Raw genomic sequence first — 25,361 nt, forward strand, 5'->3', positions numbered from 1 at the left:
GTTATCATCAATTGAAGATCCAGGAGAAAGATATTCTGAAGACGGCTTTCAGAACAAGATATGGTCATTATGAATTCATCGTAATGTCATTCGGAGTAACGAATGCACCAGTTGCTTTCATGGATCTCATGAACAGGATTTTTCAGCCCTATCTGGACCAGTTTGTTGTTGTCTTTATTGATGACATACTGGTTTACTCGAAGTCCATTGAAGAGCACAGCACACATCTGAGGCTAGTTTTGCAAATTCTCAGGGACAAAAATATCTATGCGAAATTGTCCAAATGTGAATTTTGGCTAAACGAAGTAATTTTCTTGGGGCATGTGATCTCGGCAGTTGGGATTAGAGTAGACCCTCAGAAGGTTAAAGCTATAATGGATTGGGAAGTTCCTAAGAATGTGTCTGAAGTTTGGAGTTTTCTTGGACTTGCAGGTTACTATCGAAGATTCGTTAAGAATTTTTCGATGATTGTGCTGCCTCTAACAAAGCTGATGAGAAAGAACGTACCATTTGTTTGGACTTCTGAATGTCAAGAAAGTTTCGAAGCTTTAAAGAGAATTCTGACGGAAACTCCGATATTGGTTCAACCGGAATCTGGCAAGAATTTTGTAGTATACAGTGACGCATCCCATAACGGGTTGGGGTGTGTATTAATGCAAGAAGGAAAGGTGGTAGCGTATTTATCGAGATAGTTGAAACCATATGAAAAAAATTACCCCACTCATGATTTAGAAATGGCTGCTGTAGTATTCGCTCTCAGGATTTGGCGTCATTATCTTTATGGGGAGCGTTGTTACTTATATACGAATCATAAGAGCCTGAAGTACCTGATGACTCAAAAAGAGTTGAATTTGAGGCAACGTAGATGGGTAGAGTTTTTAAAACATCATGATGTGATAATTGACTATCATCCCGGAAAGGCTAATGTGGTAGCAGATGCTTTGAGTAGAAAGACGTTTGCAGCTTTACGAGCTATGGATGCAAGATTATCTTTATCGGGAGACGGTGGTCTTTGTGCAGAATTAACCCTTAAACCAGCATGGTTGGAACTAATAAGAGAATTGCAAAGTAAAGATGAAGTGTGTTTGAAAAGAATTGAACAAGTAAAGAACAAAGAGATTAAAGACTTTGAGATTAAGTTAGATGGAAATCTATATTGTAAAGGAAGAATTGTAATACCCGACAATGACGACTTGAAGAAAGAAATATTAACAGAGGCTCATTGTAGTCCGTTAACGATGCACCCGGGTGGAACCAAGATGTATATGGATTTGAAGGATCGATTTTGGTGGTCAGGGATGAAACGAAGCATCACCGAATTTGTGTCTAAGTGTTTGATATGTCAACAAGTCAAAGCCGAGCATCAAGTTCCATCAGGACTATTGCAACCGCTTTTCATTCCTCAATGGAAATGGGAAAATGTTACGATGGATTTTGTTTCGGGGTTACCCTTGACTCCGAACAAAAGAGAATCAATCTGGGTAATTGTTGATCGATTGACTAAGTTAGCGTATTTCCTTCCAGTTAGAACGGATTTCTCTATGGAAAAGTATACAGAGCTGTATATTAGAGAAGTTATTAGATTGCATGGAGTGCCTGTTTCCATAGTCTCTGATCGAGACCCTCGATTCACTTCTAGATTCTGGAAATTTTTGCATGGAGCATTGGGGACTCGTTTAAACTTTAGTACGGCTTTTCATCCTCAGACTGATGGGCAATTAGAGAGAACTATTCAGATATTGGAAGATATGTTGAGAGCATGCGTAATGGAATTTAAGGGATCATGGGAAAAGTATTTACCTCTGGTAGAGTTCACTTACAACAATAGTTATCAGTCTAGTATAAAGATGGCCCCATATGAAGCATTATATGGAAGAAAATGTCGTACTCCATTAAATTGGTATGAATTCAAAGATCGAAGTGTTCTTGGTTCGGATTTAATTCAAGATGTAGAACAGAAAGTTCGAGAAATTCAGCATAACCTCAAAGTGGCCTCTGATCGGCAAAAGTCCTATTTTGATCTTAAAAGAAAGGAGATTGAATTTGAAGTTGGGGATAAAGTGTTTTTAAAGGTATCTCCATGGAAGAATGTGTTGAGGTTTGGTCGGAAAGGAAAGTTAAGTCCCCGGTTTATTGGACCATATGAGATTGTAAAAAGGGTGGGACCTGTAGCATACCAATTGACTTTACCACCAGAAATGGAAAAGATTCACAATGTATTCCATGTCTCAATGCTTCGAAGGTATCAATCGGATCCCTCCCATATCGTAAACCCAGAAGAGATCGAGGTACAACCGGATATGACTTATGAGGAAGAACCGATTCAAATTTTAGCTCATGAGGCTAAGCAATTGAGGAACAAGACTATTCCATTGGTTAAAGTTTTATGGAAGAATCATAAAGTAGAGGAAGTAACATGGGAGCGTGAGGAGGATATGAGGAATCAGTATCCCCATCTCTTTTCTTATTAAAAATTCGAGGACGAATTTTCTTAAGGGAGGGAGAATTGTAACATCCTCTATGTCGGGTTAGTGATTAATTTGCAAAGTTTCAACATTTGGTGATTTAAGTAAAATGATGGAAGAGTTCAATGACCAATTTGAGTTATTTGATGTAGGATTGAATTATAAAGAAGGAAAATTAAGAGGGCAAAAGAGTATTTTAGTAAGTGAAATAATTAAATATTCCTTAAGGTGATTTTATAAATCACGTGGGAAGCATTTGAGATAAACAAGGTTCCAGACATTTCTCTTCTTCTCATTCTTCTCCAACCGTGAAGCTTGCAAGCAAAGGTGATTGTCTTCTTTTGGATTAATTCTTATGAGTTAAGCATGGGTTTTGTTAATGAAGATTTAGGAAATATGATGGAGAGAAACAAGGATCCTAGAACTCAAAGAATTGTAAGTTAAGGGAGATTAAAGGTTGGGAGCCATTGAATGAAATCCTAGATTAAAGGCCATAATAAGAATTAGAAGTTGGATTTGACTTGTCATCAAGCTAATTAAGAAGTATGAGGTGATAGAATTAAAATTAGAACAAGTTGGAATTTGAGTAAGATTCTTAAATTCTATATGGAGGATTATTTTTTTTAGTTTTAGAGGTATTGAATGGATAATAATTAGTTTAAGTAAGTGTATGAAAGTTAAGAGTATTAAAGGGAGTGAAATATGAATGTTTGAGCTGAAATGAGATGATTTTTGAGCTCAAAATAGGATTTCTGGGCTAGGGGAATCGGTACCCATTCAAGGGGAATCGATACCCCCTCAACGAATATGAATTTCCAGAATGCTAGAGGGGAATCGATACCCCCAGGGGGGGACCGATTCCCCCATAATGAAAAAAGAAGAAGAAAGAAGAAAGACTAAACTATAAATCCCTTAAATTGGTAGGCTATTAGAGGTTAATTTCAAGACTTAGGCATCTGATAATCATCTTGAAAATTTTGCTTATGTAGATATTGAACCTAATCGAGTTCCGGAACTATCGACAAGTAGGATCAATCGAGGGAAAGACAAAGAAATCTAGGTGAGTGCATATGCATAGCATGAATATGTATTTTATTCAGTTCTAGACTTGTGATAAGTCTAGATTCAATATTTTGATACATGATCGTAGTTCATATGATGATATATGACATGAATCCATACCATATGCATTATGGGACATGAATATGAAAGAAAAGTTATATGAGTTATATGATAAAGGTATGAAAATAATATGTCTACGTGATATGAGTTAGATAAATTGTGAAAGCCCATGTTATGTAAATGATAACTATAGGTATAGTTGACATGCCAATGGTAGAGGGTCTATGTGGTCCTTCGGGACATATATGTATTCTTTGGAACATGTGTGAGGTCTGGTGAGACACATACTTGATCCTTGGTATATGTATATGATTCTTAAGGAATGATATGTGGTCATTCGGGACATATATGTATTATTTGGAACATGTGTGAGGTCTGGTGAGACACATACTTGATCCTTGGTATATGTATATGATTCTTAAGGAATGATATGTGGTCCTTATGGACATTATTACATGGCACTACGGTGCAATTCTACGCGGCACTCCGGTGCAATTCTACGTGGCACTTAGGTGCAATTATATGAGCTGTGGTGGCAGCATAGTGCACAACCTCACGATACTCACATACCTTAGGTTCTCTGTATGGTACCATGGGCTAATGAACTTACTAAGGCGAACTTATGAATGTGAATTTGATAAGTATATGTGTAAGAAACATGGTTTTGGTTATTGCATTGTTTACATACATCTTATTATTGCAACCCATCTCATTTTGGCAATTACTTTATGTTTATTGATATTATTATTATATTATTGCCTCACTAAGTCAATGACTTAGCGTATGAGTGTTTCACACGTAGGATCCGATAAAGTAGACGATCGAGGTTAAGCAGCTGGACAACATTACTCCTGCAACTATCAGATCAGAAGCAACTTAATCAGTAGGTCATTTTGTTAGGAAATTGGATGTTGGCATGTAATTAAAAAGTTAAGTTGTGTATGCTCTGAATATTTTGGTAAACTTATAGTACCATATGTATATTATTGTATTTTCGTAATATAAGTTCAAGTATTTTACTATTATTTGTAATGTGTTGTGTTTTAAAAGTCAATGTAATATCTCTGACTCGTATCCGGGTTGGTATACGGGTTAGGGGTGTTACAGGCTTCCCCCACATGTTATTTGATAACCATGAACTTATTAGTAAAGAATTCATCATCTCTTTTAAAGTTCTATTTTTTCCTTTCAGCTAGACCATTTTGTTGAGGAAAATAGGGGGTGAAGTTTCATGAATTATGTCATTCTTTTCACAAATATATTTTAAGAAATTAGATCCATATTCACCACTTCTATCAGATCTAACCTGTTTGATTCTCCTATCTAACTGTTTTTTAACTTCTGCCTTATAAATAAGAAAGAAGTTTTCAGTTTCATCTTTAGTTCTTAGGAGATAAACTTTTGTATATCTTGAATAATCATCTACAAAAGTTATGTAGTAGTGTTTTCCTCCTTTACTTTCAGTGTTTCTAAAATCTGATAGATCAATATGAATGAGTTCTAACAGCTCAGTCTTTCTATTAGAAACAGTCTTAAAGTGAGGTCTAGTATGCTTAGCTTCTACACAAATCTCACATTTGTTAAAGCTAGTTATGTCTAGTTTAGGTAGAACATTCATATTCATCAATTTCTTTAAAGCATGAATATTCACGTGTCCTAATCTAGCATGCCACATATCAATGGATTCAACAATATAAACAGAAGTGGTAGCTTTATTTTCATTAAATTGAGTTTCTATGACAAATAAACCATTGCTTAAAAACCTTTTCTAACATAATCACCATTTCGAGAAAGTAAAAGTTTATATGCCTAAAAAACTAACTTAATGCTTGCTTTATTCAGAAGCCCACCACTTATCAAATTTCTACGCAAGGCAGGTACCTACAGAACATTATTTAAAGCCAGAGTTTTACCAGAAGTCAGCTTGAGTAAAACCTTACCTTTGCCTAGCACTTCAGAGCTGCTAGAGTTCCCCATGTACACACGTTCACATGTGTTCCCATTCTCGAATTAAGGAAAAACTCATTCCTTTCTCAGAAATGCTTCGAAGCGCCAGTGTCAACTACCCATTCCGAACTGTTTTCCACCAGATTAACTTCTGAGACCACCGCAGCAATGATTTCATCATCTTCTTCTACAACATGTATCTACAACTTGTTGTCATTCTGGCTGTCTGAGCGGTGTTTGCATTGGTAAGCTTTGTGGCCGGTTAAACCTCAGACATAACACTTGAACGTCTTTCCTTCAGGTTTGGCCTTTCCTGACTTCTTGAAGTTGGTAGCCTTCTGAGGTTTTGTCTTCTTGTCTTGATTCCCTCGTTTCTTGAATCTAGACTCAACCAAGTTAGCTTTAAAAGATAAATTACTCAAAGAATTAGTAACCTTATCTTTTAAACGATTGACTTCTTCAATCTTCATAAGGCCCACCAGCTCTTCAAGTGAAATTTCTCTCTTCTTATGCTTAAGAGAATTGCGGTAGTTGAACCAGGACTTGGACAGCTTCTCAATGAGAACATTGGCTTGCAATACCTCACACATTTGCATCCCTTCGGTAATGAGGTTAGCGACTAAGTTCTCATAGTCATGGACTTGATCCATTATCTGCTTGTCGTCTGTCATCTTGAATTTGAGCCATTCGTCGTGTAGATGCTCGATTTGTCCGGGGTGTTTTTCAACTTTAATTTGAGTTTAATATTATTATAAGTTTGAGGTTATGTAATTGTTAATCTATATATATATATATATATATATATATAGCTAAGTAATTAAACAATTAGAAAGAATTTAAAATACTCTAAACATTTTATTTAATTTTTACATGCCAAAGTTCCTAAAGTCAATTACAGCAGGCCCAATTAGCAGCAACCAGCCCGGAGAGAACAACTCATTTGCTACAGGCCCAATTCTAGAAACCCTAAGCCCATTAAGGTTTTCTTGTATCAGCTTCAAGTGCCCAGCCACCGCTCGCCCTGGACCGTTGGATCTGTTTCTCATCTAACGGTCCAGATCAAATGACCACTAGGGTTTTTGACCAAGTTCCAGCGCCGCCAAGCTACCACTGTTGGATCTGACAAGATCCAACGGCTCCCAGTCCTCCATAAGACTCAAGCCAGCGTGCACAGAGAACCCGAGACAGTGCACAAACTTACCGAGGAAAACCCACGTCTATCAACCATCCACGAGTGGACCGAGACACTGCTCCATCTCTCCGAACACCCATGACCTGCAACACGCAAATAAGGAAGCAGAGAGGGATGTGGGTGGACATCCAAGAATCATCGGCCATTACGAGGAAAAAGAAAGAGAGAGACATATATCAACCAAAGAACAATGAAAAAGGGGGGGGGAGGAACCATCAGACATCAGCTAAAAAACAACATCCATCGAGAACAAAAAAAAACTAATCTAAGAAATCGAAAGTAGAAAACCATCCAGAGAAACAAGGACAGAGAAAACACGAAAGAAACTTACATTCCTGAGTTAAAGAAAACCATCACCGCCTCTAGGAACCCAAACCTTGTGAAGTCATCGAGGGTAAGATTTTCCCGACTTTAGATTGGTGTGGTTGCATAAGGATCGTAGGTATCGGCTGTGTTGTTAGTGTTGGGTGTAGGCGGGAGTTGAAACAGGGTTTGGTTTTTCATAGGGTCAGAAATGCTTTTTAGATAGGTTTTTAGTTAAGCTTGTCATCAGGGCTTGTGGGTTTCTCATCGGAGCGTTAGGCGACGGAGAGAGGGTTGTGCGAAGGGTGTCTGTTTGGGTCTAGGGTCTTGAGTGGGAGAGATGAGAAGAAATGAGATAAACGGTGAGGTTTGGCTTAGGGGAGAAGCTGAAAATAACTTAGGTCAAAGTTTTACCCTAATTTTCCCTATGTATGACGTGTGGTATGTCATCATTTTAGGTAAGGTTGAAACGGCGTCACTTTGATGCTATGAAAGATATTTTGTGTTTTAAGATTAAGGGTTAATTACGTTGAGGGGTCTGTTAGCTTCAAAATGTTATATTCTGATCACTAAATCAAAGTTTTCAGGGTTTTAATATGGTCTTCATATTTGTAAGCTCTTTTCGTTTTGGTCCTGCTTTGATGTTGTGTTTTGTTTTCTATTGTGACCTGTAATTTTGATTATTTGACAATGTAATCACTTAGCAGACTTGTTTGTTGATGAGTAAATTGCGATTGTGGTGCATGAGATATGATCATGTTTGTGATTCGTGAATCATCATTTAGAGGTTGAGTTCACTATTGCAATTCTAAATATGGTTACCTTTTAAAATAGGTCATTGTTTTTTTATGCGCATGTGTATGTTAATTTAGCAAGCACTCTTCAATTATTTTGTGTTCAATTGTGTATAATTAGCTAATTAATCTGTGAACATGGAATATATTCATGAGTGTTATGTTAAAATGTTCGTAAGTTTACCTCGAAAATTATATTTGTATTTGCATGGGCATGTAGATTTAAATTTTTAATAATTGATATAATATGTATGAATTCCTCATGTGCATAACTTGACATTATTACATAATTTGATTAAGGGTAATATCCTTTTAATTTAAAATTATTTTAAGTGGGTTGTCTTAACTGATTAGATATCCACTTTTGACGATTTTAAATTAAAAGTGTATCCCATTATTGACACCCAAAAAAATATCAATCACTCTAAAATTTGGGAACGGAAAAAAAGAAATATTCAACTATTTAAATTTATCGAGAAAAGGTAGTTAGAACTTATCTAAGATATTGTCTCGATATTTTTAAATAATCAAAAATTCTTTATCTTTCTAAAGGCCGGGTAATTTTAATTTAACCTATTTTTGTGTTTTTGAATGTTGTAAAATTCGTATGTTGTTGTTTTGAGGGATTATAAACCAAGTTAAATTCGAATTTGTGAAATTCATTGCAAAGACATTAATTAATTGACTAGGTACCGATTTAGGGCGCTGTGGGGGAGTTAATCCTTCCCCGCATGTAAGCGACTCCCGAACTCCTTTTTTTGGTAACACAGACCTAAATTTGTTATTTTAATTAAAATTATTTTTTTACTTTAAAATGAAAAAATGTTTTTGGTGCCCAATCACACCCTAATCAAATATTGGTGGCGACTCTTCGAACCTGTGTTTTTATCGTGAATGAATTTCCAAATGTTCGAAACGAGAGGTTTTCTAAAATCGAATTGTTTTTAATTAAAAATTCAATCAAAAAGAGAATAATTATAAATGACGTGGCTTTTCAAAATCTCGCTCCCCCGACTTAAAACCGTTTCGACAGCTTGGCGACTCCACTGGGGACTATTTTTAGAGAGTGAGGCCTATAGTCGGTTAATTGATTGTCTTTGCAATTGAAAGTTATAAAATCATTCTAATTTGGTTTTTGATCCCCTGTTTGGTTTTAATATCATTTGTTCATTATTTGGTTAACTAATATATAGTTGTACTGATATGTTTGCTAATGGTTTCAGTTTAATTATGTGTTGAAAGAGGATTGATTTTTGAGTGTTTTGTGATTATGTGCTATTTTATTTTCTCTTTTCCTCACATACTGCAGAGTGACATTTGCATAACATGAGCTAAAACCCTGCTCCATCATATTTAAGTAGGAGTGAGAGACTACTCTCTCGTGTAGTTTTCACCTCCGCATGGGATAGTGGATCACTCCTGGAGCTTATGCCTTATGGTCATCGTGATGGTAATCACCTTCGCATGGACATAAGGAGGTGTGTTCCCTCAAAATTAAACTCGATCCCTAAAGCCTATGATGGGCCAAGATTAAGGGTTTGTCAGCCCAAGGGGGCACCGACAATGATAATTCGAGACCATAATACTTTAGAAATGAACCTAACATGTAGTGAACATGGAGCCTTAATTTAGATTGAGCCTAAACCGAACCTAAGGAGTCCCGTGAGAAGGGTACACAAGAAAAAGTTTTTTGAGTCATTTATTTTCATTTTTTTCGAATAAATGCATGTGAACTAGAAATCATGCGGTTAGTTTTATTTTTCAAATCAGCATGCGAATTAGATATCATGCGGATAGGATTTTTGTGAATAACAAAGTATGGGGTAGATATCATGTTGGGTAGGATCTACTAAAGCATGATTGGGTAGCCATTAAGTGAGGGTAGGATTCTTTAACAAATTAGCTCTGAACAATTGATTTATGTTTACTAACTAATTTTCTTCTGTCTTTGTTTTATTTCTTTTGCTTTGCATTGCACTATCCATTTTATGGTGTTAATTTGGGGTCGATGTCCATATAGAAGGCTGAAATATGGAACGAAAGGTTCACAAAGAGGTTGAAGATAATGTAGATGTTCTGAGATGGTCGAAATAATCCCAATTGACCAATGGAGACAGTTTGATGCCTGGGTAAGTGTCGAAGTTGTTTGGCTACACTCACATCAATGCACGTCAGAATGGTTTGAATGAGCTGAAGGATATATGGGGAAGATGTGAAACAACTGACAAAGAGATGTTCTATCAATTATATGGCGATATACCTTATCTTCTGGATGTTTCAGTTGATCGAAATCTATTCAGTAGTGTTTCGATGGGAGCAAGCTCAGGCGAGAGTCAAATGAGGAGAGGACCTTGTTGCTTGTTACCTAGGACATGCTCGGGGGATCGCACGATATTTGGTCAACCTAACTCAAAAGCTGCTGCTATTGGCGAAGAACTGGATCCTAAGGCTGAAGAAAACCAGAATATTATGGGATTGCTAACACATGTACAACAAATATGAGAGACAATGCAGATTTATATGTGATATGTTTCAACCTTGTAATTGAACGTCGTTTCTAATATAAAGAGTTGTTCTAAGGAATCGCTCCAGGATCGACACCCTGCATTTTGCATATGTATCACTTTATTATTTTTGCAATGCATTTTTTATTTTTCTTACACCACACTTTGTTCATTCATAATCATATATTTCATATTCATTAATAAAGTATAAACATTAACTAATTTTCTTCTGTCTTTGTTTTATTTCTTTTGCTTTGCATTGCACTATCCATTTTATGGTGTTAATTTGGGGTCGATGTCCATATAGAAGGCTGAAATATGGAACGAAAGGTTCACAAAGAGGTTGAAGATAATGTAGATGTTCTGAGATGGTCGAAATAATCCCAATTGACCAATGGAGACAGTTTGATGCCTGGGTAAGTGTCGAAGTTGTTTGGCTACACTCACATCAATGCACGTCAGAATGGTTTGAATGAGCTGAAGGATATATGGGGAAGATGTGAAACAACTGACAAAGAGATGTTCTATCAATTATATGGCGATATACCTTATCTTCTGGATGTTTCAGTTGATCGAAATCTATTCAGTAGTGTTTCGATGGGAGCAAGCTCAGGCGAGAGTCAAACGAGGAGAGGACCTTGTTGCTTGTTACCTAGGACATGCTCGGGGGATCGCACGATATTTGGTCAACCTAACTCAAGAAGCTGCTGCTATTGGCAAAGAACTGGATCCTAAGGCTGAAGAAAACCAGAATATTATGGGATTGCTAACACATGTACAACAAATATGAGAGACAATGCAGATTTATATGTGATATGTTTCAACCTTGTAATTGAACGTCGTTTCTAATATAAAGAGTTGTTCTAAGGAATCGCTCCAGGATCAACACCCTGCATTTTGCATATGTATCACTTTATTATTTTTGCAATGCATTTTTTATTTTTCTTACACCACACTTTGTTCATTCATAATCATATATTTCATATTCATTAATAAAGTATAAACATTAACAAAAAGAACTGTGTGACAGAGAAACACTGGGACCTTCCAAGCATCCATACAACACGAGAAAAAGAGCCATGGAAGATAAGATTATTCAAATTGAAAAAACTCAGCTCGAACTGTAAGAGAACATAAAGAAAATGCAAGAAGATCTGATCAACACTCAAAAGGATATGCTCTCTAGGTTAGCAAGTATGTTGGAGGAGAGAAGTCTGGAACATGGAAAGGGCTCTGAGCTAAGAACTGAAGAACCACTTTATCCTCCAGGGTTCACCCTAGCACAGTCTCAGAATATCCAAGGAACGTCTGTCCCTACCAAAGTACACATAAATCCTATCGGCGCTGCTGTGAATCTGCAACCTGGATCTTGTTCATATCCCGAAGAAAGTCCATATCACCAGGTCCCTGACCTTGATGAAGAAACTAAAAAGAATGAAAACAAGAAATTTTAGGAATAATACGAACTGTTAGCAAGCGAAGTCCATGCTATGAAGGAAGGCACCAGTATGTACCGACTGGACGCTAAAGAATTGGGTCTAGTTCCTGATTTGGTCATGCCTCCAAAATTCAAGACTCCCGACTTTGAGAAATTTGACGGTACCAGATTCCCCTCCGCTCATATCACAATGTACTATAGGAAAATGACTGGATGCATAGGGGATGATCAGCTATTAATCCACTGCTTCCAAGAAAGTTAAACAGCTTCAGCACTACGATGGTATAATCAACTGAACATAGTTGATATTAAGTCATGAAAAGACCTTGCTAAATCCTTTCTTGACCAGTATAAACATGTGAAAGATGTCAGATCTAGCAGGATTTTGTTGCAAGGAATGTAAAAGAAGTCTAATGAGAATTTTAGACAATACGCTCAGAGGTGGAGGGAGGTAGCATTGCAAGTACATCCACTGTTGGAAGAGGGGGAAACAAATATGCTTTTTATTAGTACTTTAAAGACTCATTTTTTCTCACACCTTATTAGTAATCCTTCTCGAAATTTTGTTGATATAGTTACGACGAGAGAAATGATTGAAATGTCAATTAAAAGTGGGAAGCTTGAGGGAGGAGAGTCCAGTAACAAGCCGCCAGAGAGGAAAAAGGAAAACGAAGTCACCATCGTGAGCCAGTACGAATCCAATAACATCACATTATCCCGATCTCAAGGAACGATAGAACCATCTCAAAATGAAAATAGACAAGGGGCAAGGGACCCGAGAAGAGTGAGACCTCAATTCTATTCAATTCCTATGACTTATAAGGTGTTATTTCGTGAATTATATGATCGACATCTAGTCTCTCCTTATCATGTGGTACCTATACAACCTCCTTATCCCAAATGGTACGATGCTAATGTTAAGTGTGATTACCATGGTGGGAATCCTGGACATTCTATTGAAAATTGCACTACGTTCAAAAAGATCGTCCAAGCTATGAAAAGAAAGAATGTCATCAATTTTGGTGACAGTAAACATCCAAATATAGCTCAAAATCCATTGTTAAATCATACAGGAGCAGGGATTAACGCAACCATAGAAGAGAAAGGAATGTTAGTGATATGGTATCACCCATGTCTTGGGTATGGTGCCAAATGGTTAAAGTGGGATTGTTGAAGCCCAGTCTACCTTGTAAACGATTTAACAGTGAAGATGTATGCCACTACCATAGTTGTGCAGGACACAGTATACAACAGTGCCCTGATTTTTTTGAGTTGGTACAAGAGATGATGGACAATAGAGAAATTGAATTTTTTAAAGAAGTGGTAGAAAAAGAAGAAGCAAAAATTTACGCTTCTGAATGATCATCCAAAGGGGTCTATAGTATTTGTTGTCCTCTCATCATTACTCCCAAGAATCAAGTGAATGAAATGGTAGCTCCAAAGGTAATTATTACACCTCCATCTCCGTTCCCATACAAAGATAATAAACAAGTGCCCTGGAGGTATAATTTTCAAATAGGAGAGGTGGCAAAGCAACAAGAAGAAATAAATGAAATAGGACACTTGACCAGAAGTGGTAGGTACTATTTCAAAGAGCCTGAGAAGAAGATTACTGTCGAGAAATAAAAGAGTGTCGATGTGCAGATAAAAGAAGACGAACTCGTTATCAATGAACCAGTAACGGAGAATGAAGCGGTGGAATTTTTAAAATTCTTGAAACATAGTGAGTTCGACATTGTTGAACAACTGCACAAGTTGATTGCCCCTATTTCTATCCTATCACTTCTTCTGAGTTCAGAGGCTTATCGTAACTCCTTTTTCTAAGGATGAGATCCATTCGGAGATGATTGAAAATCATAAGGCTTTGCACATTACAGTTAGGTGCAAAGGGCATATTTTATCCAGAGTACTGATAAATAATGGTTCAGCGTTAAATGTAATGCCCTTAATGACTTTGAAAAAACTGCCAGTGGACAGTACCCTGATGAGAAGCTGTCAAAGTGTGGTTCGAGCTTTTGATGGAACGAAAAGAGAAGTGTTATGCAAGATTGATATTCCTCTGACTATTGGTCCAACGATATATGAAATGGAGTTTCTTGTGATGGACATCATGCCTACATACAACTGCTTGCTGGGAAGGCCCAGGATTCATCAGGCCGGTGCGGTTCCGTCAACTTTGCACCAGAGGATAAAATTTGCAACTGATGGAAGACTTATATGCATTCACTTCATACTAAAGAAGATATTATTGCTTCAGTTTTGACTACGGATCCATACGTTGAAGTGGAAGAACAAGCTGTTGAGTGTTCTTTCATATCGTTAGATTTTGTTAATACAACATTTGTGGCCGAAGGCAGGAAGATTCCGAAGCCTAGATTATCAAACTGTACCAATATGGACTCAAACTGACCATTGGAAGAGGAGCGAAAATTGGCAAAGGGCTAGGGCGACAGTTGCAAGGACCGGTAAGACCAAATTACCCTATTACTAAAAGAGACATGTTTTGTTTAGGGTATCAACCAAATTTGAAGGAAAAATAGAGGGGCATCAAGAGGAGTCGGGAATTAAGAGAGGATAGGTTGACTGGTGAGGACCCAAGTTGGGAACCCATGATCTTTCCACCATTAAGCAGCATCTTCAGATCAGCAGGGCATATGTTTCAAAGAACTTCGAGAAGCGGTAAAGTGATAGTCGAGAATGACTTGGAGGATTTTGGCATTAATGTTATAACCAATGAGGGGTTTGAAGAAATGAGGGCTACGAGTATTTACCCTGCACCACCAGGCTTTGTGTTGAATAATTGGACAGCGGAGGAACTGCCTGTAGTTTACAAACCTTTTGCAGAGTAATACGCTAGAACATTTCCCTATTGTTCATACCCTGGGACAATAGGTGATTTGGTGTAAAGGGTTAAGCTGTATGTTTTTACTTGCATTCAATAAAATATATATTCTGTTAATTCCCAAATGACAAACATTCTCTCTTGCATTTCATTTTTTTTATTGTATATATATATATATTATTTTTTTACTATTTATATGGGAAAAGATTCTCCCATATATATATATATAACTTCTCTTATGCTATTCTTTCAGGAACTCAGATATCAATGATACGAATGCGGATGACCCTGACCCAGAGATTGATTTCGAGATGCCCATATGTCAAGGGGAAATTGAAAATTGTGATGATGATGAGGGATGTGAACTACCTTCTGAATTGCTAAAGATGGAGGAATAGGAAGATAAACAAATTCTGCCTCATGAAGATCTTGAACTTTGATTTCCCAGATGAGGATTTAATAGCTATCTCGGTAGAAGAAATAATTGCATCCACCATTAAATACTGGAAGATGAACTTTGATGGTGCTTCAAACGCCTTGGGGCATGGAATTGGGGCAATCTTGGTCTCACCAGATGAAGATCATTATCCTTTTACCAGTCAGCTCAATTTCGATTGTACAAATAATATGGCTGAGTATGAGGCTTGTGTTATGGGTCTTAGGGCTGCTATTGAACTCAAAGTAAAAATGCTCAAGGTGTATGGGGACTCAGCTTTGGTAATTTACCAACTCAGAGAAGAATGGGAAACAAAAGATCCCAAATTGGTGGAATACCGTAAATTATTCCTGGAACTTATTGAATAATTTAAAGAAGTGACTCTCAATTACCTCCCTATGGAAGAAAATCAAATGGCGGATGCCTTGGCTACTTTGACAACAACCTTTAAGATAAACGAGCATTCAAATATAACGTCTATTAAGATGAAGGCTTATGAGTATCCAACCCATTGCTTTAACATTAAAGAAAAAAAAGATGGAAGACCTTAGTACTACGATATCTTATAATGTATAAGGTATCAAAGTTGCCCAAACAGGCGACTGAGAATGACAAAAAGACCATTAGAAGAATGGCAACGGAATATGTACTAAATGGTGAGACACTGTATAAGAAAAACATGAATCAGGTCTTATTAAGGTGTGTAGACACTAAAGAAGCCAAAATGATTCTTGAAGAAGTACATGAAGAAATATGTGGCACCCATGCTAATGGGCATGTAATGGCCAGACAGATTAGGAGATCTGGGTATTATTGGTAACTATGGAAACTGATTGCATCAATTATGCCCGAATGTATCGCAAATGTCAGATTTATGGAGATAGAATGCACATCCCTCCTCATCTGTTGCATGTGATGACAGCTCCGTGGTCGTTTTCTATGTGGGGCATGGATGTTATTGGATAAATTTCACCGAAAGCATCAAATGGCCATCGCTTTATTCTGGTAGCAATAGACTATTTCACCAAATAGGTAGAAGCAGCTTCCTATGCGAATGTCACCCAATCAATAGTATGTAAGTTCCTAAAGAAGGAAATCATCTGCAGATATGGCTTACCGGAGAGGATTATCTTTGGCAATGCATTGAATTTAAACAACAAGATGATGAACTCTATATGTGAGTAATTCAAGATAAAACATCATAATTCCACTGTTTATTGCCCAAAGATGATTAGGGTAGTGGAGGCGGCTAATAATAACATTAAGAGGCTTATGGAGAAAATGGCCAAGACTTACAAAGATTGGCATGAGAAGTTGTCATTTGCCCTGTTTGCTTATTGGACTTCTGTACGGACATCGACTGTGGCAACTCTGTTTTATCTGGTATATAGGATGGAAGCTGTCATACCTATTGAGGTTGAAGTTCCCTCACGTCAGATTCTATTATAGGTGAAGCTAAATGAGGCAGAATGGGTACATGTCAGATATAACCAATTGAATTTGATTGAAGAAAAAAGATTGAAAATTATTTGCCATGATCAGATGTACCGGAAGCAGATGATACAATCACACGATAAGAAAGTTTGCCTTCGAGAATTCTATGAAGGAGATCTAGTGCTTAGAAGGATATTGCCTATTCAGAAGAATTGCTGGGGAAAATGGATGCCCAATTGGGAGGAACCCTATATTGTCAAGAAAGCCTTTTCTAGGGGAGCATTAGCCTTAACTGGGATGGATGGGTCAGAATTACCCTATTCAGTGAATTTCGACGCATTTAAGAATTATTTTGCTTGAATATGAAAAAATAAAAAAAATAAAAAAAAGAGAAAAAAGGAAAAAAAGGAAAAAAGAAAAAAAGAAAAAGGAGAAGAAAAAAAGAAAGAAAGAAAAAGACATAAAAGGGAGAGTTCAAGATGAAAACTCGAAAAGGCATCTTGAAACCAAAGGAGGTCTCAAGTTGAAAACCCACAAAGGGCGGCTTAAGTTTAAATTTAGAATTTGTATGACGGAGGAACTGAATTGTTTTTGGAAGTAGAAAGAGCTCCTGACATGGGTAATAAAAATGGTAGTTGGTGATCAGGATTGAGATCAAAGATTAATGTGTCTCGATAGAAGCAACCAGGGGAGAAATTGAATGCACATGAGATTCAATACTGGTTTTGGGCATCCAATAATGAAAGACTTGGGAGTTTAGAAAAAGCTTCACACTCTTAGGCATCATCACAATTTTGGAAATCCTTTTGACAGAAGCTACACTCGAGTCATTCTAACGGTGTGCCAGTTCAAAAGCATTCGTGTCATTGATATTTGAATATGCCTATCTTTTTGTTCTTTTACTTTTTCCAATTAAAAGTTTGCCATGTAGTTGCCTAAAAATTCTATGTGTTTTTATAAATAAAGATATATTTTTCCTCTTCAACTTCCCTTTTGCAAGCATCTAATTTTGAAAAAGTTAAAACACATAGCTTAACTTGTGGTACATAAGATCATTTTGTATTATTATGCAAAAGGTTTTGGAAAATGCAAGTATTCTGAAGCTGACAATGGTTTAACATGTAAGTTTGTATGGTTATGGGAAGCTAAAACCTTTGGATTCATAGAAAATTTCAGCCACTAATAGATGACCCAAAGAGATTGTCATTTGCCAAGAAGTTGGTCATGGGTACTGGTGGGTTTCAGGAAAGAAAGAAGTCAAAGTCCTGTCAGGCCAAAAGCTATGGTATTGAGATTGTTAACTGGGGTGAACTGGTCAGATGTTCTGTGCCCAAGACGAACCGAGTTCTATCGAGATCAAAGGAGATGGTGTTTCTTCGAAGAAGAAAGTGCATTAAGTTGCATAATTGCATATATTTTAGGCATGAATAAGATCATAGCATTGCATGATGACTTAAATGTCTACAGGTTTCCCAATAATTGTTGAAGATTGAAGATATTGAAGCATGAAGATGAGGATAACTAGTGTTGTGATCCTGAAAAGAATGATGACGATGATTGAGATAGAGAAGATTCACATATCTAAGGCTTTTAGACGAGTTTTCGCGATGAAGATGAATTTTCAGAAATTTTCTTGAATTCAGAATTTTCGAGTATAATATTTTCAAGCATACATTAATGATTGATAATGTTTGATTTTCAGGTTCGATATTCGAAACAAATCAAAATTAAGCCTTCACAAAAGAGTAGTGAAGCAAATCATCTAGAAGCCTTCACAAGGAGGTAGTGAAGTAACAGAAGATTGTTCGAGTTCTACTCTCTGAAGAAAGAGAGAGTGAACACGTAGGAAGAAGATTGTTCGAGTTCTACTCCCTGAAGAAATAAAGAGCGAACCCGTAAGAAGAAGATTGTTCGAGTTCTCCCTGAAGAAAGAGAAAGCGAACCCGTAGGAAGAAGACTGTTCGAGTTCTACTTCCTAAGGAAAGAGAGAGCGAACCCGTAGGTAGAAGATTGTTCGATTCGAGTACTACTCCCTGAAGAAAGAGAGAACGAACCCGTAGGAAGAATACTGTTCGAGTTCTGCTCCCTGAAGAAAGAGAGAGCGAACCCGTAGGAAGAAGATTGTTTGAGTTCTACTCCCTTAAGAAAGAGAGAGCGAACCCATAGGAAGAAGACTGTTCGAGTTCTGCTCCCTGAAGAAAGAGAGCGAACCCGTATGAAGAAGATTGTTCAAGTTCTACTCCCTGAAGAAAGAGAGATTGAACCCGTAGGCAGAAGATTGTTCGAGTTATACTCCTTGAAGAAAGAGAGAGCGAACCCGTAGGCAGAAGATTGTTCGAGTTCTACTCCCTGAAGAAAGAGAGAGCGAACCCCATAGGCAAAAGATTGTTCGAGTTCTTACTCCTTGAAGCGATAGAGAGCGAACCCGATTTCGGAGAATTTTTCAAGTCCCACTTATCATGAAGTTGCAGTGAAGTGAATTAATCTTTTAAATTTTTCATGACCGGACAAAATTGACCGTCTATTGATCTTTGCCCTATTCTCGTTGTACGACAATGAGTAAAGAGGGGCAACTGTAGATGCTCGATTTGTCCGGGGTATTTTTCAACTTTAATTTGAGTTTAATATTATTATAAGTTTTAGGTTATGTAATTGTTAATCTATATATATATAGCCAAGTAATTAAAAAATTAGAAAGAATTTAAAATACACTAAACATTTTATTTAATTTTTACAGGCCAAAGTTCCTAAAGTCAATTACAGCAGGCCTAATTAGCAGCAACCAGCTTGGAGAGAACAACCCATTTGCTACAGGCCTAATTCTGGAAACCCTAAGTCCATTAGGGTTTTCCTATATCAGCTTCAAGTGCTCAACCGTCGCTCGCCCTGGATCGTTGTATTTTCTTCTCATCTAACGGTCCAGATCAAAGGACCACTAGGGTTTTTGACCAAGTTCCAGCGCCGCCAAGCTACCACTATTGGATCTGACAAGATCCAACAGCTCCCAGTCCTCCATAAGCCTCAAGCCAGCGTGCACAGAGAACCCGAGATAGTGCACAAACTTACCGAGGAAAACCCACGTCTCTCAGCCATCCAAGAGTGGACCGAGACTCTGCTCAATCTCTCCGAACTCCCATGACCTACAACACGCAAATAAGGAAGCAGAGAGGAATGGGGGTGGACATCCAAGAATCATCGGCCATTACAAGGAAAAAGAAAGAGAGATACATATATCAACCAAAGAACAACAAAAAATGGGGGAGAGGAACCATCAAACGTCGGCTAAAAAAATAACATCCATCGAAAATAACCGGAAAAAAAAAACTAATCTACCAAATCGAAAGTAGAAAACCATTCAGAGCAACCAGGACAGAGAAAACATGAAAGAAACTTACATTCTTGAGTTTTTTAGATTAATCGCTGTTAAGTCATCGAGGTTAAGATTCTCCCGACTTTAGATTGATGTGGTTGTATGAGGGTCGTAGGTATCAGTTGTATTGTTAGTGTTGGGTGTAGGCGGGGATTGAAACAGGGTAAGGTTTTGAGTGTAATATGATTTAAACTTAGGGTCAGAAATGCTTTTTAGATAGGTTTTCAGTTAAGGTTGTCATCGGGGCTTGTGGGTTTCTCATAAGAGCGTTAGGCGATGGAGAGAGGGTCGTGCGAAGGGCGTCTATTTGGGTCTAGGGTCTTAAATAGGAGAGAGGAGAGGAAATGAGAGAAAAGGCAGGTTTGGCTTAGGGGAGAAGCTGAAAATAACTTAGGTCAAAGTTGTACCCTAATTTTCCCTATGTATGACGTGCGATACGTCGTCGTTTTAGGTGAGGTTGAAACGGTGTCACTTTGATGCTATGGAAGATATTATGTGTTTTAAGATTAAGGGTTAATTATGTTGAGCGGTCTGCTAGTTTCAAAATGTTATATTCTGATCACTAAATCAAAGTTTTCAGGGTTTTAATATGGTCTTCATATTTGTAAGCTCTTTTCGTTTTGGTCCTGCTTTGATGTTGTGTTTTGTTTTCGATTGTGACATGTAATTTTGATTATTTTACAATGTAATCACTTAGCATACTTGTTTATTGATGAGTAAATTGTGATTGTGGTGCATGAGATATGATCATGTTTGTGATTCGTGAATCATCATTTAGAGGTTGAGTTTACTATTGCAATTCTAAATATGGTTACCTTTTAAAATAGGTCATTGTTTTTTTATGCGCATGTGTATGTTAATTTAGCAAGCATTCTTCAATTATTTTGTGTTCAATTGTGTATAATTAGCTAATTAATCTGTAACATGGAATATATTCATAGTGTTATGTTAAAATGTTCATAAGTTTACCTCGAAATTTATATTTGTATTTGCATGGGCATGTAGATTTAAATTTTTAATAGTTGACATAATATGTATAAATTCCTCATGTGCATAACTTGACAATATTACATAATTTGATTAAGGGTAATATCTTTTTAATTTAAAATTATTTTAAGTGGGTTGTCTTAACTAATTAGATATCCGCTTTTGGCGCTTTTAAATTAAAAGTGTATCCCATTATTGACACCCAAAAAATATCCATCACTCTAAGATTTGGGAACGGAAGAAAAAGAAATATTCGACTATTTAAATTTATCAAGAAAAGGTAGTTAGAACTTATATAAGATCTTGTCTCAATATTTTTAAATAATCGAATATTCTTTATCTTTCTAAAGGCTGAGCAATTTTAATTTAACATATTTTGGTGTTTTTGAATGTTGTAAAATTCGTATGTTGTTGTTTTGAGGGATTATAAAGCAAGTTAAATTAGAATTTGTGAAATTCATTGCAAAGACATTAATTAATCGACTAGGTACCGATTTAGGGTGTTCTGGGGGTGCTAATCCTTCCCCACGCGTAACCGACTCCCGAACTGGTTTTTTGGTAACGCAGACCTAAATTTGTTATTTTAATTAAAATTAATTTTTTACTTTAAAATAACAAAACGTTTTTGGGTACCCAATCACACCCTAATCAAATATTGGTGGCGACTCTTCGAACCTGTGTTTTTATCGTGAAGGAATTTCCAAATGTTCGAAATGAGAGGTTTTCTAAAATCGCATTGTTTTTAATTAAAAATTCAATCAAAAAGAGAATAATTAAAAATGACGTGACTTTTCAAAATCTCGATCCCCCCGACTTAAAACCGTTTCGACACGCCGACAACGTACTTTTTGATACCCGCATTGTCCGCACCATACTTTTTCTCCAAAGTGTCACATATTGCCTTGACACTCCTTTCTCTAAGGAACATATCAAATAATTTATTTGACATGTGACTGAGCAGATGTCCTCACACCGTTTTATTGTCTTTATCGTATTTCTCATAGGTAGAGAGTGCGGCGGTGGCAGTTGCTAAGGTATCATCATTCAGACCGTATAAACATCATTACTGGCAGTTGGGGTTAGCGTCATGATAGGTGGTGGCTTGAGCAACACGTCGTCAATATCAAGCTACTCGAAGAATATCAGGATTCTTTGGGACCACCTTCTATAATTCTTTCCATCAAGTGCATCGAGCTTGGAAAGATCAGAAATCAGTTTGCTCAAAGGTGTTGTCATGATTGCAATATAAAGGAATTCGTTTCTAAATTGTTGTAAATATGGACTGCAAAATAACACCGTTAACACTGACAGGAAAAATAAATAATAATTTAAAAGAAACAGATTGATAAACCGTGTCGTGGTAAAACCACTGCCTTAGAAACGAATTCGTCTCGATGTGTGTGATCGCTGCAGTAGGCAGACCGTTCCCCCGATGTTAACACGGCTCTCCAAGAATTCGTACACCTGAAAACTGGAGTGAACTTGGTGGTATTGCTCTTCTCTCAACTCAAACAACACTCAAAAGATAGGAGTATTTCAAAGCAAATGTTTGTTTGGGATATCTCAAAATGAATGAAATTACTCACTATTTATAGGCTAAATAGTGAGGGCAAAATTATCATTTCCAATACTAGTGGAATAACCTAATTTGAGCATTATCAAGAAATGACAATTTTGATAATATTCACAATGCTAGTTGAATGAGCATTATCATTATCAAAATTGAGCATTATCAAGAAATGACAATTTTGAGCATATTACAATGCTAGTTGAATGAGCATTATCATTATCAAAATTGAGCATTATCAAGAAATGACAATTTTGTGCATATTCACAATGCTAGTTGAATGAACATTATCATTATCAACATTGAGCATTATCAACATTGAGCATTATCAAGAAATGACAATTTTGAGCATATCAACATAAATAGCATAGATAGTATTGAGAAATACTTCATGGAGAGAGTATGGTTGTTAGAAACTTAAAGCCCCTTGCAGAAAATCGGGGAAACCAACAATTAGATCAGTAGTCAGTCCGTGCTTCGTTTTACAGCATATTAGTTGGATAGTTGCCAAGCTGACTTACTGGGAATCTCTATTAACTTTGTTGTTGGTATTTTCCCAACATAAATATGTTATTTGTACTAGCAGCAGTTTACGAAGCTTGATGGAATTTTACAAATTTTGAGAAACGTGAAAGATATATAATTGGAAAAGTGTGCCTGGAAAAGTTAGAAAAGGGTTCTTGGCCACATTATAAAATCTGAAGGCTGTGAACGTGGCTATGATAGGTCGGTTTAACACGTCATGTTACTGTATAAGGTGATAGTGGTGTTCGGATTTTAGAATTATTTAGTAGAAAGCTAAAGTATATGTATAGTGATGGTGGTGGTGTTGATGAGAAGTTGTAGCCAAGGGAACTATTAGTTTCGTGGACTTGTTGACTGTGGTTGGGATGACCAAGGGCCTCAAAATGGTCCTATAGGTATGAAATGATATAACATTGTTCATAATTTCTTGAATTTAATTTTTATCACAGATTGGGCTATTAAATCTGCTTGCATTCATTCAATAGAGTAGAATCGCTTTCTCTTAGCTGTGGAATTTTTAGCCTTATTAAAAGAGTTGTTACCTTGAAGGAGTGGTAGGTTGTATTTTCCATTTTGCCACATGGAGATAGTTTCAGTGTGGAGGTGTTTGAAAAATTTGCTGACTGCATGGTCAATACCTTTCTGCTTAAGTTGTTGAATGCCAAGTTATATTAACTCATTTCAATCATTATTTTGCAGCAAATCGCTTCGATGAAATATGAACATCATGCATGCATTTCGTTTTTTTTCTGGAGACGATCACATTTTGTCATGTAACCAATGTTTCGGCAATGGCGAAGTAGGGAAAGGGTGGTTCAGTTGAAGAGGGTTGCAGAGATACCATTGTAATTAATACTTGGAACAAAGAAATCCAATGTCAATAATATTTGGTGGATTGAAGAAATCTCCATCTTAGTCAAAGATGGTTCAGAATATAAGGAACAAGAAACAGATGGAAAAATAAAAGATTATTATCGCAGCTGGCTAGTGTGGTTTTTTCTTCAACCGGAGGATCTATATTTGATTGGTTGAAATCCTCTTTTTGCTTAGTTGGGACTGTAAATATAAAAACACGTATTTGTCTTTGCCTAGATTGTAGTTATTATAACAACAAGCCTCTTGTGAATCGGTCAACACATTGTGAATTTTTGAGTTTAAACTGTGAAGCTTAGAAAGTTTAAGCACTGGTGACATAATTTTACCATTTTTATTTGGCTTGCAATTGCAAATGAAGGGTAAAAAACATATGAAAGGGAAAGAATAACATATGAACTAATGTTAAATGAACGTTAAATGTTAAATTAACATGCTAGTGAACGTTAAACGAAAATAAAAGAACATTAATATCTTTAAAGTTAAATAAACAAACATGAACATATTATTAAAATTTAAACAAATATAAAAAAGAACATGAATACATTAAAAAATAAACAAACAACACGAGTACAATCGTTTCCATTCAATATCAATTCATTCGGTACGTCTAGTCTAAGACTAATATCCGTAGAAACAAAAACGAATTGGTGGTATCCCGTTTCCGATGTAAATTCTCTCCGAAAGGGTATGGAACTTCTTACTAAATTAGTGGCAGAAGTAGTACCACTTAAAATGAAGATAGAAAACGTTAAAAAAAATCAATGGTATATGAAATTTTATTGCAGATAACGTTGAAAAAGTTTGTTCCATGCTTTTAGGATCTTGGCTTTGATGCTCTTCTTCTCGGAAGTTGTTATGTTGGGTTCTTCATCATCAAAGGGTGATGCTAAAGGAAGATATGGGTCATGGATCCTACAATACCTTTCAAAGGAAGAAAAAGATTTTTATTTTATTTTGTTATGTTGTTCAAAGTTGAAAACGTTAATAGAAATATCAAAATAGTGAATAGGATTAAAGTTCAAATACTAATTTGGGAGAAAAAATTATTTAGTTATCGACCTCAAATTGCTTGATTCAAGTATTAATTTGTTAGATATCAACTTGAGAGATGGTGTTTAGTACAAGTATCAAATGTATATTTAAACGTATACTTTAATAGTAAAGTTTTGTTGTTAATCCCAAATGTGAATTTATAAGAGGAATTATACTCCTACAAATTGTTCATCTGGCATATATCAACAGTTGATTTGTTTCTACATCCTGCACAGTAGTGGTTCTCGATTCAAGATGCAATATTTCATTGGATAATGCAGTATATACATAGAAACTGAGCAGGTGTTGATAAAATAAATATACATCCTTGATGATGCTTTTTGCTTGGTGTATTGGAAGCCTTCCCTCGGGCAATGCAAGGGAGAGGAGCAGGTTGTGCAATATGGGTCAGATATTGCTCTCCATCGGATGCATATGCTGTCCACACCTGCCATCACAACATACATACATTAAACATCAGTACAGTTCCACCAGAAAAACAAAATACATATGGTATAACTTGATAG

At 36.5% G+C, this 25,361-nt stretch overlaps 1 protein-coding gene across 1 annotated transcript in view; it reads left to right on the forward strand.

Annotated features, from left to right (window-relative positions):
- LOC120175304 (regulator of nonsense transcripts UPF3-like) overlaps nt 1-24,729 on the forward strand; it is a 33,443-nt gene extending 8,714 nt beyond the window's left edge. Inside the window, exon 5 of the mRNA XM_039181959.1 lies at nt 24,653-24,729. The gene's annotated coding sequence lies outside the window, so the exon portion shown is untranslated. The remainder of the gene's footprint in view (nt 1-24,652) is intronic.
- The last annotated feature ends 632 nt before the right edge of the window (nt 24,730-25,361 follow it).

The sequence above is a fragment of the Hibiscus syriacus genome, unplaced genomic scaffold (assembly GCF_006381635.1).
Source record: "Hibiscus syriacus cultivar Baekdansim isolate YM2019G1 unplaced genomic scaffold, ASM638163v2 tig00112205_pilon, whole genome shotgun sequence".
In the NCBI taxonomy this organism is placed as follows: domain Eukaryota; kingdom Viridiplantae; phylum Streptophyta; class Magnoliopsida; order Malvales; family Malvaceae; genus Hibiscus; species Hibiscus syriacus.